This window comes from Homalodisca vitripennis, chromosome X (assembly GCF_021130785.1).
Source record: "Homalodisca vitripennis isolate AUS2020 chromosome X, UT_GWSS_2.1, whole genome shotgun sequence".
Taxonomy (NCBI): Eukaryota; Metazoa; Arthropoda; class Insecta; order Hemiptera; family Cicadellidae; genus Homalodisca; species Homalodisca vitripennis.
In genome coordinates this window covers 159852405-159866058 of record NC_060215.1, presented here as the reverse complement: position 1 = coordinate 159866058, position 13654 = coordinate 159852405, and positions in this window count along the sequence as shown.

Genomic DNA, 13654 nt, shown 5'->3' with positions numbered 1-13654 from the left:
GGCCAGGGGCTTAATGGTGAGGGCTCCGGGGAATAGCTTTGAGCAGAATTGCGTCGTGCCACGTCGGCATTGGATTGTGAGTCGAATACTAGTGAGAGTTGCTTGTTTTGTGTATTTAATCAGTGATTGATAATTCTCTATTTAAATGCCTTATCCTTATAATGATATGTAATAATGGGCATATCAGCATTTCATAATATATCTGATATAATTTTATATGTAAAGCCTAGGGCTGTATCTTTGATCCGTGTGCTGCAACATTGTACTTGCTGGTAACTTCACTTGACCAGCTTCGTCACTAAGTACTTTTTGAATTGTTATGGTTATAACGCAGAATGCAGGAATTTGCCCCATTATATTGAGAACCGTAAAGAGAAACTAAAACATATATTTTATGTCTATGACAGTGAGATAACATTAACACATAGATGATTCAAGAACGCATTCGAGTTTTCTAAATATTTAAAAGTTAAATTTCACTATTTGAGGGGTTGTTAGACTAATTAAAAAAGTGAACTAGGAAATTTCCCATTCCTTTACTCTGAAGATCTCAGAAGACAGTAGGTGGAAAGTAAGACAGATCCAGGATTACTCTAGATTAACTCACTGCAGAGTAATGGAGGCCATTTGCAATTTCCGAGGCCTTGTTATCCTCATCTAATGGACTAACTTTGTTCATCCCTTACCTCGCATCGGCCTTGCGTGCTATAAGTTCAAACTTTCCATGGGTTAGGTACTTTGTTAGTTCTGTGGTAGTTTGGTAATAACGTCATATCTCATCTTTCAATGGACCTCACATTTTGTCCTGGCAATGAATATATCCCCTAAACCACTTAAGAAGTGAATGAGACAAACATAAGTGTTCTAGGTCAACTCAGCGGAGATATAGGAAAGGAAGCCTTTTGAAATTTCTGAAATATTTTCATCCTAAATTAATGCATTTAGTCTGTGCATATCATGAGGCCTTAGCGCTGAATTTAGTTATTAAATAGATTAAACTTTAACGAGAAACATAACATTTCGAGTAAAACTAGGTATTTGATTAAACACTCGGTTTATATTCAAGAGTTCTTCGGCCGAATACAAGAGATGTCGTGGGTAATTTGGAGGTTTCATAAGTTCACCTCTTCTTTGGGCAGCTTCTGTGAAAAGTTCACAACGGCTGACCCTTGAATTGAAAGAGATAGCCTTCTTCCTTGGAGCTGTTACGCCGGGTGGCAAGTTACTGGCAGGAGATAAATGAAGAAGTAGCACTACAATTTATGCCTTTAATGAAAAGAAATAGAGTAAAACTTTTAAACTACCTAGACAGATATTGCAATAAAGCTGACTGTTCATGGTGCCAAGCAGCCATTTTAAACAATAGTCAATAGTGAAATATTTATTGCAGAGACAAAAAGTACATTTGTGTAACAAACGTCAACTTTACTATCTAATAATTTCGACACACATGCCACATCGAACTCTTATCTATACATACATTTCACACTCACTTCCATTCATCGCCAATTTTTCTTTCCTCAAACAAGTATTCTAAGCTATGAGCTATAAACTCGTTCAAGCTATAAAACGCGTTCGACACCAGACAGCGTTTGAAACGAGTTTTTAATGCTTTATCGTAGGTGAGTTTTTAACAAGCGTAGCATGGTGTGTTTTTTAATATAATAACTGTAAAGTTTGGTGCATGAAGTGTAGAAACTTTTAAGAACTAAATATCTTGATGTTAATCTATAATAACATAGGTAAACTTCAAACCAGACTTATTACCTTATTAAATATCAACATTCCCTTAGTGTTTTAAAAAGTTAACGTTTTGTTATCCAGTGACCAGAATTGAGTAAATACTCTAATTCAAGAATAATAAAAAAGTAACAGTAATTTTTAAACTTTGTAATATTAGGTATATCTTTTAATGTATGTACTAAATATATGGTATCATGTATTTTGGACTGTTTTTGAGAATTCCATGAGATGTAAATTCATGTCATATTGTTAATTAATAGGTTTTGTCTTGTTAGGGTCTTGAAAGCATAACTAAATACACATACATGCATTACAAAAACATTTAATCATACATTGTTGGAAGACTGCACATTTGATACAAAACATATCCTGTTTACTGACTATATGACAGAATAATTGTTTAATGACTGCATTTGAAAGACATTTAAACTACTGGTATTTTACTACAATAATACGATTATGTATTACAAATTGCATTGACACTTTTAACCCTTTACTGATTTAGCAAATCAAGTATCACTAGCTTTCTGCTAACGTTACACAAATATTTATTTTCTGATTTACTCATTATGGTACGTATTTATTTTAAATATTTTATCTGTACGAGTTGCAACCATTGCATATGCTGTTACTGTATTCTGTATGAGTGATTATTCAGTATTTTATGTTCCCCTATAGGTGTTCAAATGTTTGTCTTGATTTTGAATTCACATTTTAATACGAGTTCCAAACCTGGCAACGGCACACAAGATTTCATCACCAAATGAACTGCATTTCTAATCCTGTCCATAATGCCCTGTCGCGTTGAGGGCTTTGTAGAATACATCTAGTCTTTCATCCTTCTAGGAATATAGTAGATATGACTGGTTTCCTGATCAATGATAAAAATATCGATATATTATTTCTTTATATATTTTTCAAAATTTATTATTTTTGATGGATTTAGCTTTCTTACAAATACATTTGATACATAATATCTTATTGTCGGCAAGTCTAGGTTCGCATAACCTGAGAAGTTAATCTTGGTATGTCAGTCTCGATATAGATTAAGCTTAGTACAATTTGTAGCTTAATATCCGTTTAACCTATCTATGCATACTAATTTCCTCCTCCCAGATAATGCAAGAGGTACCATGAAAGTCAGTCTGTAATCTTTCACTGAAAGTACTGGTTCGTTAGAAATCAGTGATTTGTTAGAGCAAAATAGAGATAATAAAGTGCATTGAGGCACCGTAAGGAGAAACACGAGCCTTATAATTGGTATGAGGTATACACAAAACATCTGTTAAGAAACCTCTTCATTCTCCTTTGGTTTCAGAATATTTCAAAATGAACTGGCGTATAAAAAACTTGCTTTACTATTTAACCTGCGAAGAGGTTTCAGGACTAATAAAACAAGTAATAAGGCTCCAGGAATCTGCTTCTAGAGAAGTTCCGTTACAAAGTACATTCTCCAATTCACGTATTGTTCTTTTCAGACTCACTCACATTACAGGTATTGTTGTTTAACTTAGTATTAGGCACAAAATAAATGCAATTGTTATTGTTACGTTAACACTACATCCATTGAATTGGTATATTTCTCTATAATAGAAAAGGAAAGAGTAGTAAAAGCCTATATAGAAATACATTCTATAATGATCTGGCACCTAAATTACCATTCTGATACACAAAATAATGCGAACTGATAGGAGTTACACCTTTATTATGAAACTAACTTTGTTTGCTAGTCGATGAGGCTTCTTAGTCTCTCAATCTACAGCAAAGAAATTTACTGGGGAATAAATTTTTGTGATTACTTTTAAGCCAACTTGTTACAAAATATATAAAATACAGGAACTAACTCAGAAACCAGCCTCTTTAAGGTAATAATTATCATAAATTTGGCACAATTTACACACTTACAAGATATGATCAGTTGTACTTATGAATTGTTGAATTAGCAGTGAATTATTGTGTTAATTATTAGATGAATATTGATTTCATTATCCTAAGCTTCTCCTCATCATTACCATATAATGAGCCAATGATTAGTCAGTGCCTAGTCAGTAAACCAACAACGTAAAGAAATTACGTTATTACGTGTTGATTGAATTAACGTAAAGAATTGGTTCTTAAGCCCCTTCTCCAACCCCTTTCGTTAAAGGAAATAATCCAAATTAAATATTTCAGTTTGCTTTCTAAATAAATTTAATTCTAAATTGAAATGAGGTAAAAAGGAAAAAGAGAAATCATTATAAACCTGTACTTCAGTAACAAAACATCTGTAAAAGCAATCGTAGTGGTTATTGTTCTCGTTTCAAAAATAAAAATATCTAAAAACATACTTATTAAAATCATCTGTTATTATCTGATTATAAGTAACTAACTAACCAACATAAATAAATGTAGATAGTTCATACTTACGTTATAATTTCCTGTGGGTTATTGTAAAGGGTGGTGCCTAACATTGTATTTATTTTCTAGTTCCAACTATACCTGATTCTTACATTATCTTCCGTGCACTATGTTATAAAATAAAACAAAGGTTTTTATATTTGTGTGTGGTTTATTAATATTTTACACCAACAATTTGTGTCATATATTCATATAAGTTTATTTGTTAATAGAACATGAACAATAAACAATTGAGTATCAGTCAATGACATGCTTAGTAAAAATAAGACAAATTATACTTGAAATTTTATAATATTGTGTATCACGTGTCTATGACTGAGATAATTGAGGTATTAAGCCTGGTAGAAAGATATAATGTGAAAAACAATTTCGAGCTGACAAGTCCTGCGGCCGTGTCGCTGCCTGTAATTGCCTACAATTTACCCTCTCAGGTCTCTACATTGATCAGGTTATGGTTTGTGCACTCGCTCTATCACGAAAATGAGCGTGGAATATTTTAATATCAACATAATATTGCATTATAGAGACTGGCAGAGGTATGGAGTGCGGTGAGAAACATTTTCGAGTAGACAACTCCCTCGGTGGTGATGTTGCCGCCGATTGCATAGTTTCGTCCTCCTCAGTGCTCTTGTCCTAATCATGTTATGGTTTGTGAAATCACTCTTCCACTAACATTACTTTGGAAACTTCAAACTTCATCTACCACGTTTTTACTTTACTTCTCAAATTACCTTACTCGTTTTTATATCAATATTAAAATATAAAATGCAAATTTCAAATATAATTAAATTATATTAAATATTCATAACTATTTTATTTTAATTTCCATAGAATTAAATGATTTAGGAGCGTTATACTAATATTATTAGCAAATTCTAAAGCACTGTATACTTACGAGAATTTGAGTTGTAAGTGATTTCTTTCATGTTATTCTGTCATCTTTAGTAGACCTTAGTTGTAAAGTAACAAAATATTAAATATTTTACTGATTTTAATAATTTATTTATATTACTGAGTATGAATGTTGGTTAGCACAATGTACAGAGTGCATCTGGCGATCTGAGTAAAATATCTCGTATTCTTTTATTATCTTGAAACGTAGTTATAAATACAAACAATTTAAGTTTTCTATTGATTTTGAATTTTACACGAATGGCATATATTGCTATTTGAAATTCTTTATACCATTAGTAATTTATTTTCTCAACGTGTATAATGTTTTTCAAAAGTGGTTTACATTATGGTTTTTTATCTAAATATACTAACAAGTTAAAAATTTAGTGTAAAATAGTTTACAATTTTACAACGCTTTTATATCCTGTGATTAAGGCCTGTTCCAATTGAAACTATTTATCAGGTGTACCATGACCAATTTTTAGATTTTAAACTTTACAAAAACCGACCCCATACGTCCAAAAGTGCCATTTTATAACGTGTAACCGACTTGGTTGTGATACGGTTCATTAACAAATTCGTGGATAAAGTTAAAGCTAAGAACTAATGGTCCAGGACAGGTCGCATGATACATCCTGTATACCTGATCATTAGCGCTCGTGCCCTGTTCTTGTAAAATGGTAAGGTGTTAACACGAGGCGTTAAGAACAGGCAGTATTTGGTTGTTAAAATAATGTTAGAGGTGTGGATTATCACCTCCTAATTTAAAACGGAGAAAAGCTTATAAAGCGAGTATAATATTGCCAGTTCTAGGAGGTAAACCCCAATATCGGGTCCAAGAGCTGCCTGCAGCGTACTATTATCATCACTTTGGAAGCTTTCAGTGAGAAATATTCTCGGACGAGTTGAGGTTTCTTTTTTCCTAGACGTCGTTATTTTGTTTTACTTTACAACGGATCTTACGGATCTCCGTTCTACTCATTCTAAGGGCATCTGCTGCAATTTTCCTTGATAGTCCGATGAACATCTGCTTTGCTTGTACGTTCCCCTTAGTTTTTCTCCAATATTGTCGGTGTTTCTTAAACAAATACTTGGCAACTGATCTACGTGCTAAGTTATATGAAACCCAACACGTTGGTTCAGGACCAAGAAAAGGAGAGTTGGCTAATTAGTTAGCACAACTGTCTGCCCCTTTATTACTTGTGATTCCTCTATGTCCAGGAACTCATGTTAGAATAACCTTATTGGTTTTATCTAGCATTTTCATAACCTATAGCATCCCATACTGTCTTTGAAATAACAGTCATGGTTGGCCAATGCCTGCAGACCAGCCATACTGTACGAGTTAATGTAGATGGTATTGCCTTTTTAGCCTCTTTCCGCATTAATACTCGCGCGTTTTGCAAGGGCTGTAACTTCATCCCGAAGGAAAGTTGCCAGTTTGACTAGGCTAAAGCTTAAGCTAGCTCTAGGTCTTGCTCCCCAGATTCCTGCCCCAGTACCCTTTACAGTTTTCGAACAATTCATGTACCAGGTTAGAGCCTTCATGTAGGCAGGCTCACCGTTTGACCATTCCTCTCTTTCAACAATGTTGACTTGAAACGCCTTTTCCCAATATGTAAACATTTGACATTCTGTCAGACATCATCTCTAGAATGTCCAGGTTTAGAATCTCAGAGGTCTTGGACTGCTTGATAGCATGGTGATAATGCCAGTTCCCATTGCATTGCAGTCTTTAGGCAGCCATCTTAGCCTCTCCTATGACAAATATCTCAAGGGGTGGGAGGTTTATTAGTAATTCCATGGCAGCGGTTGGTGTGTCTCTCATGGAGCCCGTTGACCCCAAGTTCGGCAATCGCTGTACCTTTAACAGGTTTTAGCGACAGTCACCTATTCAACCTTTGGCTACTATACCAATGAGCCATACACCATCATCGATGTAATGACTCTGATATAAAGCAAATATTGCATGTCGGTTGTAAGTCCCCACGTGCACCCTACAAAACGTCTCACCACCATCAATTTAGTCTGAGATCGGGCTCATTATGTATTCCAAATGAATTTTCCAGGTGTGTTTATCATCTAGTTAGACTCCTAGATACTTGAACTCCCTGTTTACCTGTATCTGGCGCCCACACAAGATTGCCTGAGAAATTTCCAGTTTTCTCATACTTGGAAATGGTATCATTACGGTCTTCGAAGGGTTCACTGCAAGTCCTTCTCCATCACACCATCGATCCACAATGGACAGTGCTCTCTACATCATTCCCAAGCACGTGACAATATGCTTGCCACTAACTAGTATGACAACAACATCATTTGCATAACCTAGGGCATACATACCCTGTTCATACAGATTCCAGAGTAAGTCATCCACAACTATTTTTCACATGCTTGGTGATAATACATCTCCTTGTGGACATGCTCGCTGCGTTTTGGCCTCTCTTGTGACTCCGCACAAAAGTGCCAGTACTCTTCTGCTACTAATCATGTTCTTGTACGTATACTGTACATATATTTCTAAATTTATATTGTTCTTTAGAGTTTCTTTAGCGAAACATTAGTGTTTCTTTTTTATCTTTCTTTTTGTCTTTTTATATATTATGTAATAAGCGCACAGTATTTTAATGGAACTCAGAGCCACGCACAGGATTCGTCCCACGTGGCTCTTTATTCATATTGTAATGTGTGATTGATTGGCAAATAAAGACTTTCTGATTTCTCGATACATCTGACAACAGTTTTCTTAGTACCCCTGGATGTAAGTTTAGATAATATAATATTATCAAAAGCTCCATCTATATCCCCGTTACTGCTAAAGCAGTAGAGTATAACCTTTTGTACAATACCTTATTCAATCTTGAAAACCAAACAATGTAGGTCTGTTTCACAAGATTTACCTTTCTGATAAGCATGTTATTAGGATGTAAGGACAGTTAATGAGGAATGTGTCCCATAAGTGCCTATTCAGAACCTTCTCCATGGTCTTGAGGAGGAAGGATATTAAGCTTATTGGTCTGTAAACCTTTGCAGCCTTATTGGAGGGTTTGCTGGCTTCGGGATAAAAATAACCCTAGAGGTCCTCCAAGGGCATGACTCCTGTTGCTAGGCTTGATCTAAACAGTCGTCGGAACAGAGGTTCTCTCTTTAGGATGTCGCCGGAATTCACTAATAACTGTTTCACTGGTCTGGAAAGATCCTGGGAAGTGTGTGTTCAGTACACACTGAAGGAAGTCCTCAGGATCCTTAGTGTGAGATCCATCTTCACTAGGTACACAATTCACTACATTTATGGGGCTTCGAGCTAGGACTGTTTGAAGTTTTGCACAGTCAGGTACCTTGTCAATACTCTGACAGAATTCTCTCCATGAGTTTCTCTTAGCTCTTCTCACCTTTTTATTGTACTCTGTTAGGGCAACAGAGTACCTATAACAGTTCTCTTCACGTTTGCATATATTATATGCTCTAAGAAAGTTTTCCTGAAGGTTTCCAGCTCCTGGTTTCATAACATGCTTTTTCCCTTTAGGTCTTTTCTGTTAAGGGCAGGCTTTGCGGTACGATTGTTTTATAGCGTTTTGCAGAGAGTATCGTTGATACGCATTATCTCTAACTCGAATGATTTTTAGCTCATCATTACAAGCTACCCAATGTTTTTTTTGGATTTGGATGCTTCATCTAGCACAATCCAGTTAAAAGAATTAGTCGCAATATAGTTGCTAGCTGGCTTTTAATAGACAATATGTTATAGAAATGAATTAAATATGTTATATTTGTTAAAATTAGAACATAATTTTTCCACAATTGTAAAGAAATAAATTATAAATAACAACTAAGTATTATTATTCTTTAATTAAAAAGCAAAAGTTATGGAGAATATAATTTATACACAGAAGATGGTAAAACATTGAGACAGTCCAAAACCCTCTGTGGAAATTGACAAATAGCTTTCTTTGAAATCACAATGAGTGATATAATTGATAAGTACTGGATGCCACAACATTAAAATTTCGAAGGAAAGAGAAGTAGCAACAGGCCAGAAGTCCATTCTTCAGCAAGATAACGGCAGGCTACACACAGCTGACTACATGAGGAAAACATTGGTTACCTTGTAACTTTCGTCTTTTTGGACCCTTCAAAGAATCGCTTGAAGGCCAGCGTTTTAAGGGCAACGAAGCCTTGGAGGCGTTTCTGCTCTAATAGCTAAGAGATTATTGAAGGAGTTTTTAATATGTAGAATAAAAAGACTCGAATACGATAAGGAAAATGTATTTCACGGCAGAAATGATGCAAAGAGGTATTAAATATTTTTTACTTACGAAAAAATAACAAATTTAAAATAAAAGCCCTTGTGATATTTGATACATCATAGTATAATATGTGTTGCTAATGATCAAAGATATTATTGTGTTAAAGAAAGTTAAATCGATATGGATATCACCGGTAATACAGTATTCATAGCTTAAACATGTTTTTACGCTATAAATGTTTGTTACTAATTATAATTTGTAATCGCTCTTGCATCAAACATATTAAATTTTATTTAGGTTGTATAAAATGTTTCTACATCCCCCATGTGATAATTATTAATAATTAATAATAATGTCCTGGTGACTTGTATTTTGGTACATGTGTTTCTCTTGATAAGAAAAAGAAACCTTCTGATTTTAGGATTAAAAATTTACAGAGCATTCACTCCGTCTGTCTGTCTGTGCGCTCCTTCTTTCGTGACATTCTGCCGTATCCTTCGGTACAGTTATCAGTTTATGCCATTTTATTTCATAAAACCTATTCATACAAATATTTCAACTTCTAAGACCCAAATACCTGCGGCACTGGGTATTTAACATACTGTAGTAATGAGTGGTAGATTACGTAGAACTGTTACACTAAGGGCCCAACTATCAATTCCGTCCGGAATATTTAAACTTGAATGTGAGATTTGTAACGTTTCTAAATCTGTGTCAAATTTAGAAACGTAAATAATCACACATGCCAGTTAGATTAGTTGCTAAGACAAATTACCAAACTATTTCTAAAGCTATTTATTTTTTGAGGGCTTCATAACGAGCATCTAACGGAATATATCCCTCATAGGAGGCATTGATGACTGAACCCAATTACATGTGGAAACAGCCACTAATTCTATCTGAGTAGTAATGAACATGTATTGTTGTAAATAGAAACCATGTTATGCAAAAATGTAAAAAGTAAAAAAAAAACTGAAAAAGGCTTCAATTTGTCAGGAAACCTAGCTCCTGAGAAATTACATAATAGATACTGTACGTTTGTGGAATGATGCTGAGTAACAACCCAAGTAAGTGGAGTTATACTGGTTTATTCGTTTGCAAATCAACAGACTTTAAACTATCTACTTTGTGCAGTAGGACTTAAATTGTGAAATATTATTTTCAAGTTAAAGAAAATATAAATTTCATTGACTTTTCTAAATTTATTGCATTTTTAAAATAGCAATATATTAGCTATCGATTAAAACGAGCCAAGATACTGTTGAAGAGGTAGGGACTTATTTAACAACACTCCCGAGGATTAAGGGCTGCTAAAAAAGTAGTTTTACTATTGAAATGTATTGTTCATGTCGAAACGATGATCTGCAATATTTGAATATGGATTATGTTAAATGTAATGGTTCTGTAGTTGCCTTTCGTAATGCTAGCAAAGACACAGCAATCGAAGCTTCACCATTACTGATGTAGATTGTAAAATTAAGTCACGCAACTTGATTCTCAATATTTTTAATTACATAGAGTGAGAGAGAACGAAAAAACTACAACTGGCAAGAAAAATTACAAAAAGCATATAAGCAGCAGAAATGTGTTTTTTTTTATTTTGGGAGTGAATTGCACATGACGCTACCACCAGTACCCCTACTGTTCTATTTTAATTGATTTAAAAACAGTTTATATAAATATTCAGTTTTTTAACTCTATAATTTATCAGTTCAACTATTTTTTCAAGATATAATTTAAATTTGTTACGGTATATTTTAATAAAAATCTAATTTCTTAATGCAAAGTACAATTAAATAAACTTCACTTTTTTGTATTAATTTAGAACTATCAGTAACACTTCAGCTAGCCAAACCAGCACTTTCAATGTGTTATGCAGAGAAATGAATACATAGGGCAATAAAGATTGGGAGAGAGAAAATCAGCTGACAGGTACAAAGGAAACGATGAAGTTTTCAGTTGTATTGCTAAGTTACCCATAACCATACAGATATGAAACATGTATTTATTAAAAATAACAGCCGTATATATCATCTACGAATCAATTAATCTCCATCTATGTTCCAACATAGGTGATATAGAATCCTTTCTTTGTCGTATTCATTGTTAAATGAACCGATAATTAAGTCAGCCGTTACCGGAAAATACAAGTTTGAGTACTTTTGAGTTGAAAGGCTATAAATAGCTTGATTAAAACTCGTTGAATTAGTTCTAATCGTTTTTGTAATTTCTAGCTTAGAGAAAAAAACATTTCTTATAACAATGGGAGAAGTATCTTTATACAGATATGACTAGTAAACACCAAAATCCTTCTTAGTTTGTCTTATAAAGAGTATAATGTTTTAATACTCAAGATACGATACAGTAAATTTATACATTTTTTTAATAACAAATAAAATTTAATGCATAAACGTGTCTGCATTTTAACAATAAGATAAAAAACAAGAAGGCTGCCAGTAATACCGCCTCTTAAATCTAATCTCTCTGGAATTTTATTTCCTTTGGGGAAAACGTCCAGGACGCAATCCAGAGGTAAACACGTACCCAAGTTATTATAAAACGTTTTCATAAAACAAACCCCTTCCGAGATGCAATTCTGTACCAAAGTTTATAGTAGTGTACATTTCTATATACGATTCAATAAAGTGATATTTAGTGGATTATTAGTTGTTAATAGTTTTTTTAATACTATATATTTTAAGAAATAAATGCTTTCATCGTTATCAGTAGACGATGGGTAAACAAAGGAGGATATTCCATTGTTTTTCAGGTCCCAGACAATTTAGCAGTTTGTATTCAATGTGAGACCATCAACATGTAATGTAAGGCAGGGAACTGACAGTTTAATTGTTCCGTTGGGAATATAAAAGAATGGTTGAGCAGAGCAGTGTGCTTCCGTAGAATATCACGTGTGTCTCAGAGTTACACAAGATGCAAATGAGATGACACTGAGGAAATACAGTTTCTGCTGTCTGACGACAAAAGTCGATATTATAGACTTATTTGGTTTTTTAGCTTTAGTGAAGTACAATCCAACAAAAAAATCTGTTTGGCTTTGAATTACGATTACATTTTTAATGTGGTTTTTGTGTTTTTTCACAGAGTTTCAATCTCGTACAGAAACTATTTTTGACTTATGTCTAATGCACTCTTTGATCTTTGGTACAAGATTATCTAAGATACTTAGATCCAGTAACGAAATATCTCAGCTTATGTTAAGATTGTCCACAGTAAAAATCTCCAAACAGTTTGTTTTAAAATCAATACATATAAAATCTTTATATACTCTATAGATATGGATGGATATAAAACTTTTTTTTTATTTATATAGGTATCCATCCTAGAGCTTTAAGCAAGTGGAGAGTCGGGACTTCTACGAAAACATAAACTTCTAAATAAAACATTATTGTTGATACAAAGTATGACAGTTTTCCGTAACCCAACTTTTATCGTCTGGTTCATTTAAGCTCAGCAATCACTTCAGCTCCGATGGTTTTAGACATTAAAATTACGTGAAATCTGTTCGCTTTAAAGCAACAAGGACATTTTCCAAAAATTTTTCTTCTATACCTAACGTCTAGGTATTCCGATTCTTATCATAAACCGTTTAGTTGTATAAACAACTTTTTGTGAAAATTTAGATGTTAGTTATAAAACGTGCCACCAAAACCCACAAAGAAATTATGATTTCTCTTTATCCTCCAATAGACCTATTTATGTAAGCTATTCAAAGTTATGGTAAGTAAATTCCATTAGTCCTTAGATTCCATGGTAAGTTTTCAATTAGAATTTTAGTAATTTGAATTTTTGTTGTTGTTATTAATTATAAATAATTAACACAAGAGTCTAAAAGCTAAATTAATTACAAATAACTTTTATTTGGTTTCTTATTTGAACCGAGGAATGTGCTGAACACTTGTATAGTTGCCCTTTGGTGCTATTTAATATATCGGTTGAAATTATCTTTGACATCGTCCGATATAGATCTACATTTCCTGCACGGAAATTTTTTAGGACAGAAACATCTTCCAATCATACAAGTAAAATTTCCATATACAAACAGAAGTTCAATTACATTTTAAGTTACTCAAAAGTGATTGGACTGGACGAGCGCTCGGCTTTTGCTACTCGGGAACTGAGATGCTATATCTGGTGTAATTGTGAATGTAATCTGTTTTATATTGGTTTCATGAAGAAAGAATTTTGGTACAGCCCTTCAAAGTATCTTTAATATACAGGAAACGTACGATTATTTCCATTGTAAGACGAATTACAACTATTTATAGTAGTAAATGAGGTAAATTGTATACACGCTCATTGGTAAAAACAGAAAATTGTTTGTAGTATTTACAGATAAATAAATAACTTCTGAA